Source organism: Tamandua tetradactyla, chromosome 25 (assembly GCF_023851605.1).
Source record: "Tamandua tetradactyla isolate mTamTet1 chromosome 25, mTamTet1.pri, whole genome shotgun sequence".
Lineage (NCBI taxonomy): Eukaryota > Metazoa > Chordata > Mammalia > Pilosa > Myrmecophagidae > Tamandua > Tamandua tetradactyla.
Genome location: NC_135351.1, coordinates 35797470 through 35811981, shown reverse-complemented (window position 1 = coordinate 35811981; position 14512 = coordinate 35797470). Strand labels below are relative to the sequence as shown.

The 14512-nt window shown below is 36.7% G+C and overlaps 1 protein-coding gene across 1 annotated transcript in view; it reads right to left on the bottom strand.

Annotated features, from left to right (window-relative positions):
* Positions 1–14512, bottom strand: part of LOC143668988 (nephrocystin-1-like) — a 42153-nt gene that overhangs the window by 21582 nt on the left and 6059 nt on the right.

Here is a 14512-nt window from a genome sequence, read left to right as displayed (position 1 = left end):
CCAGTGGGTCAAGGAAGAAATTACAAGAGAAATTAGGAAATATCTCGAGGCGAATGAAAATGAAAACCCAACATATCAAAACCTATGGGACGCAGCAAAGGCAGTGCTAAGAGGGAAATTTATTGCCCTAAATGCCTATATCAAAAAAGAAGAAAGGGAAAAAATTCGGGATTTAACTGTCCACTTGGAAGAACTGGAGAAAGAACAACAAACTAACCCCAAAGCAAGCAAAAGGAAAGAAATAACAAAGATTAGAGCAGAAATAAGTGAAATTGAAAACATGAAAACAATAGAGAAAATCAATAAGACCAGAAGTTGGTTCTATGAGAAAATGAACAAGATTGATGAGCCCTTAGCAAGATTGATAAAAAGAAGAGAGAGGACGCAAATAAATAAGATCAGAAATGGAAGAAGAGACATAACCACTGACCTCACAGAAATAAAGGAGGTAATAACAAGCTACTATGAACAACTTTATGCTAATAAATACAACAATGCAGATGAAATGGACAGGTTCCTAGAAAGGCATGAACAACCAACTTTGACTCAAGAAGAAATAGATGACCTCAACAAACCAATCACAAGTAAAGAAATTGAATCAGTCATTCAAAAGCTTCCCAAAAAGAAAAGTCCAGGACCAGACGGCTTCATATATGAATTCTACCAAACATTCCAGAAAGAATTAGTACCAACCCTGCTCAAACTCTTCAAAAAAATTGAAGTGGAGGGAAAGCTACCTAATTCATTCTATGAAGGCAACATCACCCTCATACCAAAACCAGGCAAAGATATTACAAAAAAAGAAAACTACAGACCAATCTCTCTAATGAATATAGATGCAAAACTCTTCAACAAAATTCTAGCAAATCGAATCCAACAACACATTAAAAGAATTATACATCATGACCAAGTAGGATTCATCCCAGGTATGCAAGGATGGTTCAACATAAGAAAATCAATTAATGTAATACACCATATCAACAAATCAGAGCAGAAAAATCACATGATCATCTCAATTGATGCAGAGAAGGCATTTGACAAGATTCAACATCCTTTCCTGTTGAAAACACTTCAAAGGATAGGAATACAAGGGAACTTCCTTAAAATGACAAAGGGAATATATGAAAAACCCACAGCTTATATCATCCTCAATAGGGAAAAATTGAAAACTTTCCCCCTAAGATCAGGAACAAGACAAGGATGTCCATTATCACCACTGTTATTCAACATTGTGTTGGAAGTTCTAGCCAGAGCAATTAGACAAGAAAAAGAAATACAAGGCATCAAAATTAGCAAGGAAGAAGTAAAACTATCACTGTTTTCAGATGATATGATACTATATGTCGAAAACCCTGAAAAATCCACAGCAAAACTACTAGAGCTAATAAACGAGTACAGCAAAGTGGCAGGTTACAAGATCAACATTCAAAAATCTGTAGTGTTTCTATACACTAGCAATGAACAAGCTGAGGGGGAAATCAAGAAACGAATTCCATTTACAATTGCAACTAAAAGAATAAAATACTTAGGAATAAATTTAACTAAAGAGACAAAAGATCTATACAAAGAAAACTACAAAAAATTGTTAAAAGAAATCACAGAAGACCTAAATAGATGGAAGGGCATACCGTGCTCATGGATTGGAAGACTAAATATAGTTAAGATGTCAATTCTACCTAAATTGATTTACAGATTCAACACAATACCAATCAAAATCCCAACAACTATTTTTCAGAAATAGAAAAACCAATAAGCAAATTTATCTGGAAGGGCAGGGTGCCCCGAATTGCTAAAAGTATCTTGAGGAAAAAAAACGAAGCTGTAGGTCTCACGCTGCCTGACTTTAAGGCATATTATGAAGCCACAGTGGTCAAAACAGCATGGTACTGGCATAAAGATAGATATATCGACCAATGGAATTGAATAGAGTGCTCAGATATAGACCCTCTCATCTATGGACATTTGATCTTTGATAAGGCAGTCAAGCCAACTCACCTGGGACAGAACAGTCTCTTCAATAAATGGTGCCTAGAGAACTGGATGTCCATATGCAAAAGAATGAAAGAAGACCCATCTCTCACACCCTATACAAAAGTTAACTCAAAATGGATCAAAAATCTAAACATTAGGTCTAAGACCATAAAACAGTTAGAGGAAAATGTACGGAGATATCTTATGAAACTTACAATTGGAGGCAGTTTTATGGACCTTAAACTTAAAGCAAGAGGACTGAAGAAATAAATAAATAAATGGAAGCTCCTCAAAATTAAACACTTCTGTGCATCAAAGAACTTCATCTAGAAAGTAGAAAGACAGCCTACACAATGGGAGACAATATTTGGAAACGACATATCAGATAAAGGTCTAGTATCCAGAATTTATAAAGAGATTGTTCAACTCAACAACAAAAAGACAGCCAATCCAATTACAAAATGGGAAAAAGACTTGAACAGACACCTCTCAGAAGAGGAAATACAAATGGCCAAAAGGCACATGAAGAGATGCTCAATGTCCCTGGCCATTAGAGAAATGCAAATCAAAACCACAATGAGATATCATCTCACACCCACCAGAATGGCCATTATCAACAAAACAGAAAATGACAAGTGTTGGAGAGGATGTGGAGAAAGAGGCACACTTATCCACTGTTGGTGGGAATGTCACATGGTGCATCCACTGTGGAAGGCAGTTTGGCGGTTCCTCAAAAAGCTGAATATAGAATTGCCATACGACCCAGCAATACCATTGCTAGGTATCTACTCAAAGGACTTAAGGGCAAAGACACAAATGGACATTTGCACACCAATGTTTATAGCAGCATTATTTACAATTGCAAAGAGATGGAAACAGCCAAAATCTCCATCAACAGAAGAGTGGCTAAACAAACTGTGGTATATACATACAATGAAATATTATGCAACTTTAAGACAGGATAAACTTATGAAGCATGTAATAACATGGATGGACCTAGAGAACATTATGCTGAGTGAGTCTAGCCAAAAACTAAAGGACAAATACTGTATGGTCCCACTGATGTGAACCGACATTAGAGAATAAACTTGGAATATGTCATTGGTAACAGAAACCATTAGGAGATAGAAATAGGGTAAGATAATGGGTAATTGGAGCTGAAGGGATACAGACTGTGCAACAGGACTGGATACAAAAACTCAGAAATGGACAGTACAATACTACCTAATTGTAATATAATTATGTTAAAACACTGAATGAAGCTGCATCTGAGGTATAGTTTTTTATTTTTATTTCTTTCTCTCTATTATCATTTTATTCCTTTTTCTGTTATCTTTTTATTTCTTTTTCTAAATTGATGCAAATGTACTAAGAAATGATGAATATGCATCTATGTGATGATATTGGGAATTACTGATTGTATATGTAGAATGGAATGTTTCTAAATGTAGTGTTAGTTAATTTTTTAATTAATAAAAAAAAGATTGGACAGGCAATGTTCTAAATCTGTATTATAGTGAAAGTTGCACACTGTATAAACTTACTAAAACTTATTGAACTGTATATGTAGAATTTTATGGTATATAAATTAACTTTAGTGAAGCTTAAAAAATAAAAGATTGATAAGACAATGGAAATGGGTAAGATAAGTTTAGATTGATTTGGACACATCCAAAGGATAAGTCAATACCAGGTGTAGGTTGAATTGTGTCCCCTCAAAAGATATGAAGTCCTAATCTCTGGTACCTTTGAAGGTGAGTTTCTTTGGAAATACTCTTGGCAAATGTAATTTCAAACTGGATTAAGGTGTTCCCTAATCCAATATGACTGATGTCCTTATAAGAAGAGGGGAATGTGAATACAGAGACACAGACTCAGAGGGAAGACAGCCCTTGATGATGGAGGCAGAGATTGGAATGATGCTAAAAGACACCAAAAAATTACTGGGGCTACCAGAAGCTAGAAGAGATAAGGAAGATTCTCCCCTCGGGATTCTCCCTAGGGCCTTGGGTGGAACATGACCCTAATGACACCTTGATTTCAGACTTCTAGCCTTCAGAATTGTAAATACACTTTTGTTATTTTAAGCCACCTAATTTGTGGTTCTTTGTTATAGCAGTTATAGGAAATGAAGATTTGGGATGGGGGCAGAGCTTTCCTCATGACAAACGCTGACCACAAAGATTCAGCTACTGGGGCAAAATATGGAGTCTGATATTTACATCAGTTCCCAGTCACAGGAACACTGGAAAACTATTAAATACTCAATAAAAGGTAGTGATGTTGTTGTTGGTGATTCAGCATCATTGGCGCCGTGATTCTAAGGCAACATCCCAATTGCTGGGAAGAGCATTACAACAAGGAATTTATATGCATCAGTTTGGGGTTTAGGATACAAAACAATTCTGCCTAATCTAAACTCACACAAAAAATGATTTATTGGAATGTTATGTCATTTATTGAATTAAATAAAAAGCCAACCAAGCTTTTTTGGGGTGGAGCACTGTAGAACCAGGATAGTTCCAATAATCTAGGAATCAGGACTAGTGAATAGTCTGCTTGGAATGTTGCCATCAGACTAATCAGCAGCAACTGTGTCACTTCATTCAACAGCAATTTTCAAAGAAAGAGTTGATTCTTCTTGCATAGGACAGAGGTCCCTGCCTTGGCCTTATGTGCTGGTTTGAAAGGATGTATGTCCCTAGAAAAGCCATGTTTTAATCTAAATCCCATTTCATAAAGGCAGAATAATCCCTATTCAATACTGTGTTTGAAACTGTAATCAGATCCTCTCCCTGGAGATGTGATTTAATTAAGAGTGGTTGTTAAACTGGATTAGGTGAGGACATGTCTCCACCCATTTGGGTGGGTCTTGATAAGTTTCTGGAATCCTATAAAAGAGGAAACATTTTGGAGAATGAAAGAGATTCAGAGAGAGCAGAGAATGCTGCAGCACCACAAAGCAGAGAGTACATGAGCCAGCGGCCTTTGAAGATGAAGAAGGAAAACATCTCCCAGGGAGCTTCATGAAACCGAAAGCCAGGAGAGAAAGCTAGCATGTGCCCTTCCAGCTGCAAGAGAAGCCCTGACTTTGTTTGCCATGTGCCCCTCCAGCTGAGAGAGAAACTCTGTGTTCACCATGTTCCCTTCTCATTTGAGAGAGAAACCGTGAACTTCATCGGCCTTCTGGAACCAAGGTATCTTTTCCTGGATGCCTTAGAGTGGACATTTCTATAGACTTGTTTTAATTGGGACATTTTCTAGGCCTTAGAACTGTAAACTAGCTACTTATTAAATTCCCTTTTTTAAAAGCCATTCTGTTTCTGGTATATTGCATTCTGGCAGCTAGCAAACTAGAACACCTTAGAAGGATCTCTTCCATGTCAAGGATCTTAGACATCCTCTATAGGATTACATGCAATAGAAGAAATATTTTCCATACTAAAATCAGTGTAGTGTTACCAAAACAAGGAGCAAGAGATGCTGGGCAGGAAAACACACATGTGCGTGCACACACATACACAGACAAACACAGATGCCGACTATGCTAGAATCTTATCAATGCATAAAATTTGAAGTTCATTTTCCAGATAGTCTTTCCATTAAACGTAGGGACTTTGTAACTAGGCTGAGATTAGAAGTGCTGTACTTTCTCAGAAACAGGGCTAAAAGGGACATAACAGAGCCTGAGCCTATAAAAGGACTAAGATTACTACAAGAAAAACTAGAGATTAGGGATAAAAAACCAGAAATTTGTCTTTATAAACCAGGCGAGAAGAGTCAAGAAGGAAAGATTGAGATTCAGGAATCCCAAGAGCAAAGAAAGTAGCTATGACTCAGACAAAGCCAAAGGGGGGTGATTACCACTTGACAGTGTTCTAGTTTGCTAGCTGCCAGAATGCAATATACCAGAAACAGAATGGCTTTTAAAAAGGGGAATTTAATGATTTGCTAGTTTATAGTTCTAAGGCTGACATAATGTTCCAATTACAATAAGTCTATAGAAATGTCCAATCAAAGGTATCCAGGGAAAGATACCTTGGTTCAAGAAGGCCGATGAAGTTCAGGGTCTCTCTGGCATCCAAGAAGGCGCACGGTGAACACAGTCACGGTTTCTTTCTCGGCTGGAAGGGAACATGGCGAGCAAGGCATCATCTGCTAGCTTTCTCTCCTGGCTTCCTGGTTCATGAAGCAACCCGGTAGGTGTTTTTCTTCCTCATGTCCAAAGGTTGACGACTTGTGGGCTCTCTGCTTCTCATGGCTATGTCATTCTTCTCTGTTCTCTCTGAATTTCTCATTCTCCAAAATGCTTCCTCTTTTATTGGACTCCAATAAACCAATCAAGACCCACCCAAATGGGTGGAGACATGTCATCACCTAATCCAATTTAACAATCACTTTTGACTAAATCACATCATCCAGGGAGATGATCTGATCACAGTTTCAAACATATAGTATTGAATAGGGATTATTCTACCTTTAGGAAATGGGATTTTGATTAAAACATGGCTTTTCTAGGGGGCATACATCTTTTTCAAACCAGCACAGGTAGCAAGGGTACTCTGGGTATATGAGACCAGGGGTCAGGAGCTCACTTTCTGCCCTGCCTTCTCCACTCTCTGCCCCAATAAACAAGTCCTTCAGTGGGTTTAGAGAACTTTAACCAAATCTTTTTTTTTTTTTTTGCTAGAATTAGCTTAGTAATTAGGGATTAGCATTTATTTGTAGATTTTGATATGAAAGTACCACATTTTTTCCAAGAATTTCTAAGAACTATCAATTGAACCAAAAAATTAGGTGGAGGGAGGCTTTGAGCTTTTACAGCCTTGACTTTTTCTATGCAATTTGGAGAGAATGCAATTCAATCAAAATATAATCAGTGCCTAATATATAGAGAGAACTGTGACAGACGCTAGAAATATGAAGACAGACCACAAGCAACTTTTTTAAAAAATGTATTGTGGTAGCATACATACAACATAAAATTTCCCATTTTCATTACTGTAGAGTATACAATCCAGTAGTATCAATTATATTCACAATGTCATGCTATCATCACTACCATCCATTTTCAAAACCCTATCAAAAACCAGAAACTCTGTACCCATCAAGCATTACCCATTCCTCTCTTTCCCCTGCTTCTGGTAACCTGCAATCTACTTTCGCATATTTTACTTATTTCATATAAGTGAGATCATACACTATCTGTCCTTTTGTGTTGGGCTTATTTCACTCAAGATAATATCTTCAAGGTTTGTCCACATTGTCACATATATCAGAATTTCATTCCTTTTTACAGATGAATAATATTCCATTTTATGTATATTACATATTTTGTCTGCCTATTGTTCTGTTGATGGAATAGGTTACTTCCACCCTTTGGCTATTGTGAATAACACTGCTATCAACATTGGTGTACAATATCTGTTTGAATCTATTTTCAACATACAAGGGTTATATATTTTGTATACAATATTTAAGGGCTCCTGTTTCTTCAAACTTTCACCAGAACTTGCTATTTTCCTGTTTCTTTTTCATTATAGCTACTCTAATGGTGTAAAGTAACAAGGCACTTATCACACAAAAGGAACATTGAAATGCCAGGGTTCAGTATACATATAAAAGCAATATGGTCTGTGTATTCAGAGTCCGTTAGTTAGAGCATAGTATAAGTGCCTAGTTCTATCCTGGGGAATCAGAGATGATATCAAAGGAAAGATAGGGAAACTTAAGGGAGAAAAAGTATTTTGACAGGTGGATAAGGTAGGAAATAGTGTTCTAGCCAGAGAAAATAATATTTGGCATCTCCTTTAAATGTGGAAGAGACTGACATCTTCCAGAAACTACAAAAGTACAGTGTTTCTAGGGAGGAACGAGGATAAGAATAATGGAGCTGGGAAGACTCTTGGAGGCAACTAATACCAGGTAGTCAAGGCAAGTCAAGGAAGAATTGGAAACAGAGTAACATGCTAAAACGTATAGTTTTTTGTTTCAGAGAAATTAAACTAGTCTGTAGTCCAAAGAAAGCCCTTGAAAGTCCTAAGGATGATAGATTGCAGAAGGGTGAGACCAGAGTCAAGGATATCTTTTGCTCCCAGGGGATACTGCATTACCCATGTAAAATTTGGTGGTTATGGAGGGAATGGGATGGATAATTTGTAGGTAAAATAGACAGTAAATAAAATAACAGTGACATTTATAGACCTCTGTTTGTCAGGAGCTAAATAATAATGTGATTAAAAGGTCAAGCTCTGATCTCCTATTGCCTGAGTTAAAATCTTGTGTCTCAATCAATTACTAGCCACCAGAGGAAATTGCTCAGTTTTCTTGTCTGTAAACTAGTACCTATTTTTATGAGGCTCTGAGGATTAATTAGTTACTATATGAAAGGCATTAGAACAGTACCTGGCATACAGAATGCGCTCAAAAGATGTTAGCAATTATTATTATCTCATTTAACAGATGATTAGACAGAGAGTAAGTATATTCCCCAGAATAGATAACTAATATAGAAACTATTTTTTCAACCCATGTTTGTTTAACTCCAGAGCATGTATAAATAACTTTTAGTATGACTCCAAGTCCTCTGACCAAGAGACTCTGTGCTCAGTGACAGAAGCCGGAGAGATAGCAGAGACGATTTCAGATGATCTATATTTTATTTGAAGGTATTACTTACATCTTTGGTTTTCCTGTAGTTTCAAGTTCAGTATTCTAAGCACTTGCTAGGGATATTGATTATACACTTGCCACTATAATCTCTTCTAAGAGAACGTTCCTTCTTTATGTCAGCCTTTGCTGCCCCCAGTTACCCAGGGGTGGACAACTGACCCAGAGCCTGGGCTGAACAAATCAAATTCTCTTCCCTGAATATGTGCACCAAGAATACTGGTAGCCAAGCAATGACAGATAGTGGGTGGTATAGACCATTTAGAGGAAGAAATAGTGCGCTTCAGGATAATGAGATTAAATCATAAGTAGAATGTGGAAGACTTTGAATTACAGCCTAAGAAGTTCTGAGTTTATCATATTGGCAAGGAAAGTCACCAAAGATTTTGAGTAGGAGGGTCACATTGTGAAAATAAATAGGGAGATAAATTTACAAGGTTATATAAGAGGACTCGAAGGACGAAGAGGCCAAATTAATAGGAAACACATATTCTTGGTTCAGATGGTGACAGCTAAATCTGCAAAGTAATGGATAGACGCAAAAGCCTCTGTAAGGAAATATTGAGAGGACTTAGAGACAGATCAGAGATAAAAGGTGAATGAAAGAGAAACACCAAGGATAACTCAAAGATTTTTAGTTTAGAATGAGAATTATTAGAAATATGGACTTTAAGAGCAAAGATGTTTTTATGGCATTGAATTAAAATTCTTGACAGGGTGCATTTCAGGCAATGATGGGACATTTAAGTAGAAATATCTAGTAGGGTACTTGATAGTAGATATAGGAACCGGAAAATCTTTTAGATGATAATAGTCTAAAGCCTTTATTGCCTGAGTGAGAAAACTGTGATCTAAAAAGAAAAATAATTTATTGAATATAACATAAAAAGTTAAAATAGAACTGGAGCATAAAGTAGTCTGTTGGCTCCCAATCTAGTGCTTTTTCAACAACAATGCACTGCCTTCCTTAACTGCCTGGTTAGAGCATAAGAAATATTAAAATGATATTTGAAGAGATCTGTAGTGATAAATATAAATATAAATTATGAGATCTCGAAAGTAGGACGTTTACAGCAAAGACGGCAATTTTTGACTTGCATGCCAACTCCAACTTGGTGATGGCTGAATGGACACTTTATTGAAAATAATCCTGAATCTGTACCCAGGCTTACTGAGAAAGAATGACATGACTGGTTATTGATCATAACCAACAGCAAACTTCAGGAACTGAGCAGTATATATGACACTTATTGCTAGTATTAGTTAGAAAGAAAATTGCCTTTATAATCATGAGAAAGAATTGAAAATATTTGAAAGATAATAGGCAGCACAATCTCATAATGGTCAGCTTTTCATATATTAATAACATTTCTTTTCTGTTTATTTGTAGTTACCTTAAATGGGAGGTGTAAGATAAGCTGCTGAGTGCTTACTGTTGCCTTGGAAATATGCAGGTTTTGAGTATTTTAGAGGCTATGATGGGATGGATTGAAAAAAAATAGGAAGCAAAAAAAGAAAAAGGAAGAAAAACATAATTAAATTGAACTGTTTCACATAACATGGTTTACTATTTGTTCTATACTTTACTCAGATACTCAGATGTTACCTTAATTTGATTTTATTCAGACACTATCTAGTAAAGTTTATTTGAAAATACATTATATATTCTTGATTCAATATTGCAAATTGACAACATATTTATCTCCTCTCCTTCCTAAAAACTCAGTAAATTGCTGTAAAGGAAATACATATACAGACACACACGTACACAAATACACATACACACATCAAAAATGAATAAAGAATAAAGCGACATCAGCATTTAAAGAGAGCATGCAGTTAGAAGAGGGGTAGTGTGTCAAATGGTGGCCCCCAAAAGATATGTCCACATCCCAATCTCTGGATATGTGCATGTTACCCAATTTGAAGAAAAGGTCTTTGCCAATGAAATTAAGTTAAGGTTCTTGAGATGAGGAGATTATCCAAATCTAATGATAAATTTCCTTAAAAGAGAGGAAAAGGCCATGCAAAGACAGAGGCAGGGATTAGAACAATGCAGTCACAAGCCAAGGAACACCAACAGCCTCCAGACGCTGGAAGACACAAGGAAGGATTCTCCCTACAGTTCCAGGAGGGAGCCTGGTCCTGCCAATTTCTTGACTGGGGGCTGCTAACCTCCAGAACCATGATAGAATAAATTTCTGTTGTTTTAACTGATCAAATTTGTAGGAATTTTTTTTTCAACAGCCACAGAAAATTAATGCAAGTAGTTTCTAAAGAAGCTAAGAAAATTAACCTTGCAGATACAGAGAATCTCAGAAAACACCAATCGAAAACAGGGAGTGGAATGTAGAGTTAAAAATGAGAGAATGATTTGAAAGTCAGTACCCTTAAATTTTTCTCATCACCACTCCCTCAACCCAACAAGCAGAATGTCCTGCAGGAAGATATTTATGACCAAACCCCCAAATTGGAAAATTGTTCTCTTTGGAAGCCATACTCTCTGTATACAAGTTGGGCAGCCCCAGTGGCTACTCCCTCACCCAAACATCTAAAGCAAAGTTCATCAGTTGTCAAGCCCTGTCCACAACCAGAGCACTCAGTCAGCTTCTTGTTGCTTTATTTTTAACAAATATCAGCTAATTAAGAATCTCGGACATTTTTAAAAGTACCAAGAATTAAAGAGAGGTCAAGAGAGACAAATAGGAAAAAAAAAAAAAAAAATCCACAGAGTAATTCAAGGAAAAGAAGAGACAAAAAAAGAGGAAGCAGTGGATATATCGAACAGGCTTAGACATAGTTAAACCAGTTATCAGTTATTGCCTCTTGGCTCCAAACCCAGATCTTTCTGCTCTACTTGCCATCCTGGAACTGGAATCCACAGACATTTTGCCTTTGCTTGCTGGCGGGTGGTGGCTCTGCCAGTAGAGGGCATCCGAGGGACAGTGAAAGCCCAGAAGAGGAGGAGGAAACTTTTCTTCTGCAGATGTCTCTGTCTGATCACAACCTGGACCACCAAAGCAGTGCTGAGAGCCCAAGCCCTCCCCGTATCCCCTCTGCTGTCTGAAGCGCAGTCTCTAGCTGCTCCTCTGGAAAGCCCAAGTTACTTCTTTATACTCTTTTCCCTCAGCTGTCTATGTAGTTAGTACCTCTGTAAACCTTAGAATTCTCTTTTACTCCTTTTGGTAGTTAATTTGCCTTTGACATAGTTCACAATTTACTTAGTCCAAAATGATATTCCCTGTTCAAATTATTGGTGCAGTTTTTGTCCCCTGACTGAACTCTAACACAATAGTCAATGAGATAACAAAATCTTTAAATTCTATAAAAACAAGCACTTGAGATAGGATAAAACTCAGAAATTTCAAATATGATTGCTAAAGCAAAATTTTCAACAGAATGTTGGAAGAGAAAGTTGAGAAAATCTCCTAGTAAACAGAGGAAAAAAAAAGCTAAGAGATGGAAACTTTGGGAGGTGAGGTAAGTGGGATAAGGGAAGGTGAAGGGATGTGTAATATACCAGTATCTTGCTCTTATAAAGTGAGATTGATTAAAAATAAAAGGGATAAGAATATTATTTAAACTTACAAAGATAACCAGAGGAGGAATTAAATACAGTAATAGTACTAATAAAACTCATTTGGTACTTTAAATGCACTGACCCGTTTATCCTAAGGTAATCTTCCCAGAGTTGGCTATTATCCCCATTTTATGGATGAGGTAAATGAGGTTCAGAGAGATTGAGTAATTTACATTAGGCCATACAGCTGGAAAATGGTGGAAAGTAGAAACCCAGAGTCTGTGCTCTCATTTAGTATACTATACTGCCTTTTACATAATTTTCTTGGGAGGAGAAGGACAGAGAAAATGGAAAGTTATGCCAATGAGTTAAATAGTTAGTGCTCTTAGCAATAGATTAAGGCACTATTTAAAACTGAGAAATCAAGAAAGAGTGATAAGAGATGGGGAGGTAATCACCAGTAGAAATGAAACTAGAAACTGTTCAAACTGGCTTGCTCTCCGAAACAGGGCTGTGGGAGCGAAGAAGTGAACCATAGATTTGTCATTTTTCCTTATGAGCCCTTTAGTACTTTAATGCATTGTTTCATGATAATTTATTCTTAACATTTTAAAAGACATAAAACTATAACATCACAAGTAAGGAGAGAAAAAGTGGGAATATAAGGATAAATTATATGTTAAAATTATGCATTTTACATACCAATTATATATTATTAAATGATAATCTTGGGCAGGCCATGGTGGCTCAGCAGGCAGAGTTCTCGCCTGCCATGCCAGAGACCTGGGTTCGATTCCCAGTGCCTGCCCATGCAAAAAAAAAAAAATATATATATATATATACATATAAATCTCAGTTGGGGTAGAGATACCTCTAATGAATTCACTAGAGAAGGAGGCCTGATAACTACTCACTAGTGGGGTTGGGAAGCCCCTATTTTCACACTTAGTAAGAGGCATGAAGCTGGTTCCCAATATAGTAAATAAGACCCATTTGAATAATAAGATGAAAATTTAAACACTGCAGCCACAAAAGCCCTTGCAACTCAAAACCAGAAATTAAGTGTGGAAAATATGTCTCTTGTCCAACCAGAGTTCTCTCTTCAGAGATAAAAGTTGAGCTCTCTGTGTGAATGGTGCCCTATCATTACAGGAAAGGAGTCTAAATTCTTTATGCTGTGACCCTGGTCACAGAGAGACTCTGGTGATGATCTACATCTGTTTGCCATTTATTATTCTGGAAGCTATGTTTTTCACCACTGGTGTCAAATGTATCTCCCCAATGGTAATAAATTCAAACCAGTAAATGAAACTTCATTAAATTAAGTTGTTTGAATAATAAATAGGTGAGCAATAAATGTAATCATAAGGCTTTACAAATCCTTGAATTAGGATCTTTTTAGCATGACTAATAATATATGGTGATAAACTGCCATATAGTGGTGATAGTTTTAGATTGAGCATATGCTGAAAATAGGTTCTATTTTTGTGTTCTTTCCCTCAATCTCTGTACCAGTTCCTTCTTTTTGAGGGGCCTTCTGGGCCTAAATCAAAACATTTTCCTAGTAACATGGTATCATATTTAGACAACAAATCAATAAACAACTTCATATGCTGTGGAAAGCTCACTCAATTCTGACCTAACCCATATCTATAGATTCATTGTTTTCATAGTATGCATACTTAAGAAAGTTTATAAGGAAGGCTCAGTTATTTCAGTAAGTCATTTCCTAGATATGAATGACAATCATTACAAGGCAATTATTATTACAAATTCCCTGCAACATATATTGAGTTGAGAGAGAAGGAACTCTTCTTTACCCAAGATGTCAAAGGATGTACTCTGTTTAAAATATAAATAAAAGCAAATGCAAAGCTTCTGCAAATTAGCTAGAAATACCAATTAAATTGCATCATTGAGGTCACTGGGAGGTAAAGGAAAGAGATGAGAGAGCTGAAACAAGAGGGTAAGCATGCCTACCATGGGGTTGTTTACTGGTATCAGAAATACAGTCCCAGAATTGAATGGCCTACCATAACACAGGAGATACTTCTTTTTCTTTGTGAGAACGAAACTCTTTGCATAACACTGAACCCTCAAAAGACTAAATGAGCAAAGGGAGATGAGAAAGCCTATATGTCAAGGCTAAAGTTACAGTGGAGAAAAAAATCTCCCCTCAGATTTCATAAACATAAGCCTCTTACACGTGGGATTTGAGTACAAATCTATGCTAACTCAATAGGCTGGGCATGTGGTAGAACAAAATGAAGTCAAAGATTACTCCAAGGAGTTTCATTTGAGTTGTTTCACCTCTCATAGAGAAATGAAGTTACCTCTAACAAAGATGAAGAA